The 11,405-nt window shown below is 38.0% G+C and overlaps 1 protein-coding gene across 1 annotated transcript in view; it reads right to left on the minus strand.

Moving 5' to 3' along the window:
- LOC306864390 (nuclear receptor-interacting protein 1-like) overlaps nt 1–8,668 on the minus strand; it is a 28,159-nt gene extending 19,491 nt beyond the window's left edge. Inside the window, exon 1 of the mRNA XM_079408398.1 lies at nt 8,392–8,668. The gene's annotated coding sequence lies outside the window, so the exon portion shown is untranslated. The remainder of the gene's footprint in view (nt 1–8,391) is intronic.
- Nucleotides 8,669–11,405: the final 2,737 nt, after the last annotated feature.

The following is an 11,405-nucleotide window of genomic DNA, read 5'->3' on the forward strand; positions in this document are numbered from 1 at the left end:
TTACAAAACTGCCTGGAAGAGGACGTGTCTATATCATCCTAATGCACAGTGTAAAGGAAAGTTTGAGTGGCTAAATACTCTCCAAGGGCCACAGCTCGAGAATTGCAGAAAATAGTTGAGTCTTGGGGTCAGAAAACCTTTTAAAAAAAAGTTGTCAAACAGCACCTACATCACCACATGTTGTTTGGGAGGGTTTCAAGAAAAATTCTCCTAGCTTTTCCATCCAAAAACAAACTCCAGCATATTCAGTTATCAGACACGACTGGAACTTCAAATGGGACTAGCTTCTATGGTCAGATGAAACTAAAAAATGAGCTTTTTAGCAGCAAACACTCAAGATGGGTTTGGTGAGCACAGGGATAAAAAGTACCCCATGTGTACAATGAAATATAGTGCTGTAGTTTTAATGTTGTGGGCCTATATTTCTGCTGGAGGTCCTGGACATCTTGTTTAGACACATGGCATCATGGATTCTATCAAATACCAACAGATAAAAAATCAATAAGTGACTGACTCTGTTAGAAATCTTATAATGGGCCTTGTTTGGATCTTCCAACCGTACAATAATCCAAACACAAACCTCAAAAACAACACAAACATGGGTCCCTGGGCACAAAACCAAGCTTCTGCTGGCCATTCCAGTCCTCTGACCTGAACCCTGTAGAAAATTAGTGAGGTGAACTGAAGAGAAGAAGCACCAACATGGAGCTGGGAATCTGAAGGATCTGGAGAGATTCTTGATGAAGGAATGGTCTCTGATCTCTTGTCAGGTGTTCTCTAACCTCATCAGGCATTATAGGAGGAAATTTAGAGCTGTTAAACTGGCAAATGAAACAACAAAAGTAGAATCTAAATGGCATTTAGATGTATTAACACACTGTTTAATGCAGCTCAGAGGGACATGGAGTGCTTTAACCTGCAGTTACAAACTCAAAGTTTTGATATTTTAAACATAAAACATTTAATACTGATATTTGAAATTATTTTAAAATGAACAGATCCTTTGAATGTGAAATTAAAATCGTCAGTAGGTGGCAGCATGTCACTGTTAACAAGTGAGTGATTGCGAACCGAATCGAATCGTTTAAACGGTTGATTCATTCAGGAACTAAACATCGTCATGTTGTTCAGAAACGCAAAAAAAAAAGTGCTATAGCTGTTTGGAATTATTTTTTGTTGGCGAAACAGAGCAAAAACAGGCAATATGGTGTCTAAAACGTAAGTCTCTTAATATTAACTTGTTTATTTAACTGTTGTATAAAATCAATATCACAATCATGCTTATTTTTGAACAAAAAACAGCAGTCTTCGTGTCATTTTAACTATATGAAATGATATATATATATATATATATATATATATATATATATATATATATATATATATATATATATATATATATATATATATATATACACACACACACACATTTTCTGCCCCCATATCTTGAATTTTGTGATCATTCTTAATGCATTTTATTAGACTGAATCATGCAGTGAAACGCACTAAATTTGCACGCGCTCTAGTCTAGACTTCATGTAATGAATGCGTGCACTCTGTAGGGGTGTTTTGATTGGTTTTTGCAAAATACTTGATAATGTCAAATTGCACATCACTAAAACAACAATTACGATATTATCGTACGATATTAACAATTACGATATTATCGTCTGCGATATATATCGCACACTAATACCTATAGAGATATACTCCTTAAGAGGAGTGATGGCTGTATTTAGCTGCGATGTACAGTATGCGTAGCCATTGTTTCTGAACTGTAACTGATACCATATTGTATTTTCTCAGCTTTTGTCCCAGTGGAGGCAATGGGTGTGAAGGCCCTGAGAGACCTCAGACCTCCATGCACAGTTTTGGGCGTATAGTACGTGCTTAAATTGCTGCTTTCAATACTTTTTGACAAGCCGTTCACAAGACACAGCTCCTGCCGTTGACCCACTTCTGTGTGGCTGCGTCTGGCGACAGACCCTGCACCCCATCTGACTGACTGCAGCACCGCAACCCTCGGCCTCCCTGAACTGTGAGAAAAATAGGTCACCATGGCCCACTTTTCTTTCTTTTTTTCCTCTCAGAGAGTGTATGAAGTCTGCTGCAGAGTCTGATCAGGCAGCTCAGAAAACACTAACACAGGAGAGAGAAAGTCTACAGTAGGTTCATTAACCCCAGTATCCAGAGAGCATGTGCTCTTCGCGTCAGTGACGTACGAAGGTCTTATCAGATGGCAGGAACACTCGCAGCATATGCCTTCATTAAACACGGCGACTGAATCACACACATCACGTACACAATTTATGATTCAGGACATCTATAAAATGACCTCATCAGTGAAAACAAGCCAGCAACATGCCAACAATTCAAAAGCTGAAGGACCCAAGTTTAGCTAGGTACCAGCTATGTTATTTTAACAAAGACCGGAAATCAGGTTTCACTCAACTGACAAATGATCCGAATTACTCATAAATAAATATATAATTATTACAAATTATATTATATAATTCATATATCATTTTGGATGGATGGACGGACGGACGGACGGACACTTTGTATTTAGTGTATGTGCACATATACATATACATATACACATATATATATATATACATACATACTTGGAGTTGTGTTGTGCTGACAGTGAAGTGAAAGTCTTATGTCTCATTACTGTAAGGTGAGAACATATTTTCAAACAACACAAACACATAAATATGAATCAATATCGATTAAGCTCACAATGACAACAACTCAAGCTCGAATTTGTTTGTCTCGGACAAAAACAAAGGGTTTTGCCTGATATTTTGATCGATCACTACAAACAACCACCTAAAAAGACAAATGCTGCCCATAAGAATGACTCTAGAATGTGAATTAACACCTTATAATGGGTAAGCAATGAATGAGCTAAAATGAAAATCTATAAAATTACATAACATCCACACACATTCACGTAAACAAATCTAAAGGCCAACAAGTGGCTGAGTCAAACTGATCATTGGTCTTTATTAAACCTGTTTAAGTGTATTTAGGGCAAGCCATACCTTAATATAACCGACAAGGGAAGCCCTGGACAGAGAGACAGGTGGCTTAAAGAAAAGATCTGCTCTATTTGAACCGTCTGGCCTTTGCGACTGAATCAGCCATGTAAACGTACTAACACAAGCAGAGCGACAGTACATGTAAACATCTACCACAGGTCAGCGGCCACAGGTGAACCAGCTTCTACATGGCCCTCATCCAGTCTCAGAACAGACACACAAAAGTCCAGCATTAGCTCACTCAAATACTCAATTCTGGCTTCAGCTCAAGCTCCACTGGAGCAGAACTGATTTTGTTATAACCGGATGAAAAATACCAACTCGCACCACAGCGGCTTTGTAAAAAAGGCAAACTTTGCAGATCCCAGTGCACTGGGAGAACATGAACCTTATACCAGCTACAGCAGCAAAAATGCTGATAGATTTGGGAAGTTCAATTCATTTCTGGGAATCTTTCAGGCCATTTCAATAAATTTTCTAAAACAAAAAATAAATAAAAAGAATAAATAAGAAACAAAAACAAACAACAAAAAACACACCCCACAAGGTATTTTATTAATTAATGATATTCTCATAAAATATTTCTTAGAAAATAGATTTTATAACAATACAAATTTATTATAACTTTTTTAAATATTAGATTTTAAACTGTTAGATTTTAAAATATTATAGTATTTATTATAATATTGATGGATTTCTTTAATATTGACACAAAATAAATATATAACAAGTACAACAAATAATAAATATAGATGAATATATAATAATGATATGTGACGTTTATTTATTTTTTACTTTGCAAAAGTGATTAGTTAAAATGATGATTCCTCTGGTAATTAATTAATTTGATTACATTTATTGAACAAATTTGTTATTATTATTATTATTATTATTATTTATAAAGTGCCTTACTAATATTCAAAGCACTAATTTTTTTTTTAAAAAGAGAGAAAAATCAAAGCCAAATATCATACATAAATATCAACATTAAATATTTCTAACAGCCATATTTGGCTTATGTAGCATGTTGCATAAACATCTGAATTGTATCTAACAATATTTCTTTGCACCAGATCAGACTGAAACCAGGCGAAATCTTTGTCCACCATAATTTGTCATTTCTGTGTTATGCAAAATCAATCACCAAATCAATATTCATCATCCACAGCGGCGAAGCTGTTAATTCATAATATGAATGAAAAATCCCTCATCCACACCTCCAGTCAAGTGTGACACGTAAGCCCTTCACATGGTGTCACATGACCGAATCCTGTTTTAGAGAGTTACTTAAAAGCTTTCAGGTCAACTCAGACAGGTCAAGGTCAGAGCGGCGCGTTAATGCCAGGAAAGCAGGAGCTGCCTCTATAAAGCCCCAAGCGGTCTGCTAGGACATCTGTCCAAGGGCATCTCCCAAACTGCCGAAAGAGACACGCTCAAACTCAACTAATCAAAGACCCGTGGCTGATTGGGATGTGGAGAGCGTGAACGTGAACGCACGGTAATTGCATTTCACATGGAGAAGGTCTTAGTTCAACACAAAATCCAACACTTTCCACTCGTGTCTACTTCTTGTGGCAGGAGTGCATACAAACAGCAGTCCATAATAATATATCCCAGCATGCCTCGCTGCGTGAAGCATTAGAGTGCTTTGAGAGCAAGGGCATGTGGTGAGAATCTTTCAACGATTTCACCGCTGGCTGTGCGTGAGGGACGGATAGCTACACCCCATATCTAGTGGCTGCTGAGGTGTCCTTTGTTGCCTGGCAACAGCTCAGCTCGTTTTAACCCCTTTAAGTAAGTCTAAAGTGATTCAGCAGTCTGAGGCCAGTGACGGGTGGGCTGCTCCAAAAGTGACAGGACTTTATTACTTTCCGGGGTTTTAGCGTGCAGCTCTGTGCTCAAAAATACAAGACGACGTAAATCTGCTCCACTGTGTTTGACCCCTGACCTCTGCATGAAATGAGTCTTAGCAGCAACAGCCCACATGACAAAGGCCCCATGACATCCACAGAAGCAGGAAGCTATTAGATCAAAGCTGTGATAAACACAAAGACCCGGTTTACACCTGGTATTAGCATCCGTCTCACGTGATCCCATCACAAGTGGTCGCCGCTTATACCGGTCACTATTTGTGATCAGATTTTGACGAGGGAAGTCAGCATGTGATTTAAAGGAACAGTTCAGCCAAAAATGACAATTCTGCCATCATTTATTTGACCTTGGGTCGCTCCAAATCTGCATGACTTACTTTCTTCTGTAGAACACAAACGAAGGTATTTGTGACTGGTAATGGTTTATTCCCATGCAATGAAAGTCCATGTGGACCAAAGCGAAAAAGTGACACTGGACTCAATTTACTTTAATTATATAAAAAAAAAAGAAAGAAAATTATTTGTCCCCACAGCTGGAAAAAAATAAAAAATACATACAGGGCGAATCACAAAAATAAAATATAATAATAAATTAATTTTCTTTTGCATTATTTAACTATAATATATATATATATATATATATATATATATATATATATATATATATATATATATATATATATATATATATATATATATATATATATATATATATATATATATATATATATATAGCATAAAAGGTTCAATTAGTTACATGAGAATCATGGTACAAGACAGCAATAACAATATCGCTAAGAGCCCTTAAGACCTTAACTAACACCTTTGAAACCCTCGCTTACAAAACAAAGTTTATTAAAATGGTTCAGCCTCAAGCAGCAGTCTTCATAACCCACACATCCATCTTTCATTCATTCATAAATTCTGAAAACTCCTGTTTAGTTAATTACTAAAGCCTGTGTGATCTGAAAGCTTTCAGATGAGAGAAATAATGAAGCTGGGATCATTCCTGTCGCCTGCTCTGTGAATGTCGTACTGATGCGCTGATTGCAGATCATTCTGAGAGTGTTCATTTCTTCAGCATTACTGCAGGGTTTGTGTCCTTCTCAGGGTTTTGAAGGTTTCCGAAAGGACAGGCCACTAATACGGTGTGAAGGACAGCTTGGCACGCTACGGCCTTGGACTGCGAAATCTGCATGTATTCATCTCGTGGCTCAGAGACAAACGACTAAGCCTTACAACTCTAGAATCACTGGCGTTTCACTTAGCGCAGCATATAACCTACTTAAAATAAGACACCATTAGTAATGTCCCCCGGGAGCAGTAAAATCTTCCTGAACCCAATTGCCAGGATTCCTTGACCTCCAGGTCCATCTCGCCTCAGGACATAGCGGCCGATACAGAAATACAGCTGGCAGTTAGAGGTCAGCTGGGTAATTATATTAAATTAACTTGCGTGTTATACAAGTTGTCGATATCATGTTTCTCAGGATCAGCATTTGTTTACAAATGACTCACATGCTTTTCATCCACTATTCATGGTTAGCTGCTAAATGGTAACAAGGCCAGATTAACATTTAGTTACAGCCAGATCTAGATGGTATCTTCATTTTTTTTATTTTTTTTTTAGGGTACAATGTGTTAAAGAGTGTAGTAGTACTGTATGAACTTCATTTGGCTCATAATCTAACTATGCCAAAATATGTATACAAAATGCAATGATGTATACGATTTGAATTGTCCAAAAATGCATTGGCTGGTCAATTGGTTGGTGTGTTGAGGTCACTGTTGTTCTAATGTGTGGTGATGCTCAATTTATCGAAGTTGCATCTCCCAGCAAACCTCCACCGCAAATTCAGCAAACTATAAATCGTTTACAGTAAATCAATCAGCAAAAATCAATCCATCGCTATAAATGAAAGCCCTGCCTCTGTCCCAAGGCTGAGGGGAAAAGAACCTGTGCCTTGTATTTCATACTGTCTCAGCTTTCAATTCCCTGAGCCAGACAACCACCTCCATGCCTTCTTTTGATGTACAAAGCTGTCAACTGACCTGTTAATGAGTGTAAAGCGCTGAGGCTTCTATGGATTTATGACATGTTTCACCATGCAAGTTTATGTTGCACAATCTAAAACCATGTGCTGGAGTATTACTGTAAAAAAAAAAAAGACACTTAATGATAAAGTAAAACATATAAAAGGTCTAAGGCAGAAGGTGGTGAACAGACATCACAATGTCGATTTTGATGTTTAGGATACTATTTTAAGATGGCGATGACCCAGCACGGTTTTAACCACTCTCAGTTCATTGTATTGACATCCCCTTTGAGAAATTAGGTCGCCATGTGTTCGTTTTCATTTCTCTAGCAGCGACAACATCATTTCAAGTCAGTATCAATCTTAAAGAAGCCAGATAACAGGTCACACAGTGCCAGCCTGACTCTATCCCATCGTGTTGCAATGTCAGGAGAGTATTTTGAGACAAGAATCATTTTGCACATCTATTGCAGATCTAACAGACAAAACAAATGCCTGATTTATGATATGATATCAGACATTTGATATGAAAGTAAAAGATTTTTGATAAGAAAACTGAATAACTTGTTTCTCAACAACTTCTTCAAAACATGCACATCTATGCTCTTTGCACAGACTAAGACAAACACTTTTCAGTAACTGGTCCTTTCCTTTACCAAAGAAAGCCACCTGAATTAACACTGAACCCGAACTATGATCTCTGACCACCTTTAAACTGCCACCCTTGACCTCCTCTGCCCCATTTTTATTGACTGAAGCCACAGGAAACCTTATGAAATCTATAAACAACGCAAAGTCCAAAATGTGTGTCAGGTAAAGGTAAGATCTTGTCCTGAAGAGATTAACCAAGAGTATTAATGACTTATATGACTACGAATGGCAGCTCTTAAGCATTACCTTCTGGCAGACACTAATAATGTTATATAACATAAAAAATATATGGATCATCAGTACAGTGAAAAGTCAAGATCATTACAGTAAACCATATTTAAGACGTCTTACACTCCATTGCATAATATTAAATTATTAAATATTATAAAATATATGCCTTGCATATCCTAAATAACCAGTTCTCGTGTATGAATAATAAACCAGCAGATAAATGAAAGGGTAACATCGCACTGACTGTAACAGAGAAACAAAATGGAAACTAAATGACAGGAGCGACCATTGCGATTCACACAGCATGTGTTCTTGCGTCTTTGGTCAAGCTGTTACGTTTTTAAGACGCGGTGTCAAGTTAAAAACTGTTCAACTTTTAACCACGGCGTCCTGTTTATGAACCAAAGAACGCGTCCCGTGTTAACGGCGTCTCACATTCCGTTTTTTCCCTCAGCACCTCCTAGGACTTCAATAAACACAGAGCAGACACCACAGTCATACGTAGCGGAGTCTTTCCAGCTGCTGGGCGGGCATCGAGTGGTCTCTCTCGACACGTACCTGATTCCGCTATCCGAGCTGGAGCGCTTCCTGCGCGCAGACGTGCGCCGCGAGCCGCGCCAAATGGAAGTAGAGTCCAAAAACTCGTCGGGGCTCCCGCACCGACTGTCGGGTCTGAGTCTGAACTGTATATTCTCGGAATCCCCGAGAACTCCGCAATGTTCACACTCCTCCTTCTCTCTCTAGCCCTCCCTGGCTGAGTTAGTGAGCGCGCGAGCGAGCGCAGTTTAAAGCTACAGGAGACGCTTTGTGTGTACGTGCGTGCGCGCGCACAGGCAGACGTGCGTCACCTCACCTCTCGCCTTTAATAATCTGGAGTAATCTGAGGAAAACAAACCCTCATACTATCCACCCTATCTGCTCTAAATAGTATTGAAAATTACTAATATCACATGGAATTTAGGATATTGGGACGCAGGCAATTTATGCAAGACTTTATGGCTTCAGATATATTGTAAGGTGGCCGAGAGAGCTCAACGCGCTGCAAATAGAAAAAAAACACCTGCAAATTAAGAAAACAACTTCCTCAATTTTACAACGCACACGCTGCAAATGCTCACAACACAACCAAACAAAGAAACGCGCTGCAAATACAATTCTTTATTTGGTTGTGTTGTGAGCATTTGCAGCACCTGCTGTCAAATTGATGAAGATGTTTTCTTGATTTGCTGGTGTATATTGTAACTTGTGTGACAGAACAAAACAGAAAAGCCATATCACAAATCAAAAACGTATAATTGGACAGGTAATCTCGACCGTTCCTATATTCAGTATAGTAACACTAGAAGTTTACACAGTATATTGTTTAGATCTTTTAGATTTGAATATGGAGGCTGAATATTTTTTTCTGCCAATAGAATTGTTTCAAAATGTTTTAGTTGTATGTTGTAGCATTTCAGCATGAATCTGCATTTTTCAAGTGTGATTCAGCTACAAGCTTCTGGATTCCGGAGACACACCGGATAAGCAATTTCAGTGCTATCTCACCAAGTTGACCTTTGAACTTAGGGGACCTTTCATCTTTGAACTATGACCTCAAATGCCACATGAATGGAGATACAATATCCGCCCTTCATTCCTTCACCATCTCGAGCCGGTGACCTGTGCTCCAAAGCTTTTCACAGACATGGTTCATGGAACTTCAACCTTTCACCTCAGAACAGAGATGCATGTGTGTTTAAGTATGTTCTTTTTTCAGTCATTCTGTACATTGGCCTCCATCATCAACATATGACTATGTCATCTGCAATTCAGCCTGTTGATAATCATCTTTACAGCATCACAGGTATTTTACAGATTTTGGGGACATGTACTGCAGGTTTTGCATTCAGTGTAAACATATATTTATTAGGTCTTCCAATCAATGTTTTCATCTATTATTTACACGAATACAAAACCTGTTCAAACATGTATCCCATAGGAAAGAAATGTCACATGAGATTTAAAATTAAAATTTTAAATTTAACTGTTTAAAATAATGATTACAAAAATAAATATTTCTTGAGCATCAAATCAGCATATTAGAATGATTTCTGAAGGATCATGTGACACTTAAGACTGGAGTAATGATGCTGAAAATTCAGCTTTACCATCACAGAAATAAATACTATTTTAAAATATATTAAAAAGGAAAACAGTTCTTTTAAATTGTAATAATATTTCACAATATTACCGTTTTTACAAAATTTGTAATCAAATAAATGAAGACTTGGTGAGCATAAGAGACATCTTGTAAAAAATAAAACACTAATTATTCCAATCTTTTGACTGCTAGTGTCTCCTCAAATCCTTTCAAAACTAAATTATGTATAGCTTTATACTCTTAGTGTACTTTCAAAATAATATTTTCAATTGATTGCCGCAAACAAGTGTGTCGGACTGAATGAAGTATAATCCACTCTTACCGTACAAAATTACTTCTGTCATTGAAGTGGGGATTTGAAACTCTGGCAGGTTTATTCACTGGTTCCACAGGTCCAGCAGGTCACCCAGGGCATTTGAACTCAAGACGCCTGACTGTCTCAAGGGGAAGAGACCGCTGTGTCAGAGGACATTAACCTTTGACCTCTGGCCCCATCCATGCATTAACCTCTGTGTATCTTGTGGCCAAAGAAGAAGAGAGACCAGCAAGCGCAAAAGATATGACATGAGATGAGACGACATAGGAAAATAAGCATGCTGGCAGTGAGACCTCACTGGTCAAATGCATATCAATACATCTTGTTAGAAAAAGTTCTACAAACCTCAGAAGCATGACACACTACAGGTGCGACTGATGAAGTAGTGTCATTCGAACCTCAAATTACCTTTGTGTTTAGACACATAAGAGGGCAGTCACTGTAAACACACACTTAGGAGTGTATTTAGGTTGGAAGGTGTTTGCAATAGCAGATTGAATGTCATCAGATACAAATTTACTCTCTTAGATTTGTACAAAACCGTTTGTGCCAACCAAAGTAGGTGGATGAATAGCAAAAAGTCAAAAAGCAGTAAGGTTAAGTAAACAAGAGTGAAGTTTCTCTCAAGGCAGCTTTCATTAAAAAAAATAATTATTTTAAATAGACTAGAACACTTTGTTGGAATTAGTGGAAGTGCATTAGCATGGTTCAAATCGTACTTATCTGAACGCCATCAGTTCGTAGCAGTGAATGAGGAATTATCATATCGATCACAAGTGCAGTATACGGAGTACCTCAAGGCTCAGTACTAGGGCCGTTACTTTTCACGCTTTACATGTTACCCTAAGGAGATATTATCAGGAGACATGGTGTTAGCTTTCACTGTTATGCTGATGATACTCAGCTTTATATTTCTTCGCGGCCCAGTGAAACACACCAAATTGAGAAACTAACGGAATGCATAGTCGATATAAGGTTAGACTATTGTAATGCTTTATTGGGTGGTTGTTCTGCACGCTTGATCAATAAATTACAGTTGGTCCAAAATGCAGCAGCTAGAGTCCTTACTAGAACCAGGAAGTTGATCATATTAGCCCAGTTCTGTCAACACTGCAT

Source organism: Barbus barbus, assembly GCF_936440315.1.
Source record: "Barbus barbus genome assembly, chromosome: 45".
Classification (NCBI taxonomy): Eukaryota; Metazoa; Chordata; class Actinopteri; order Cypriniformes; family Cyprinidae; genus Barbus; species Barbus barbus.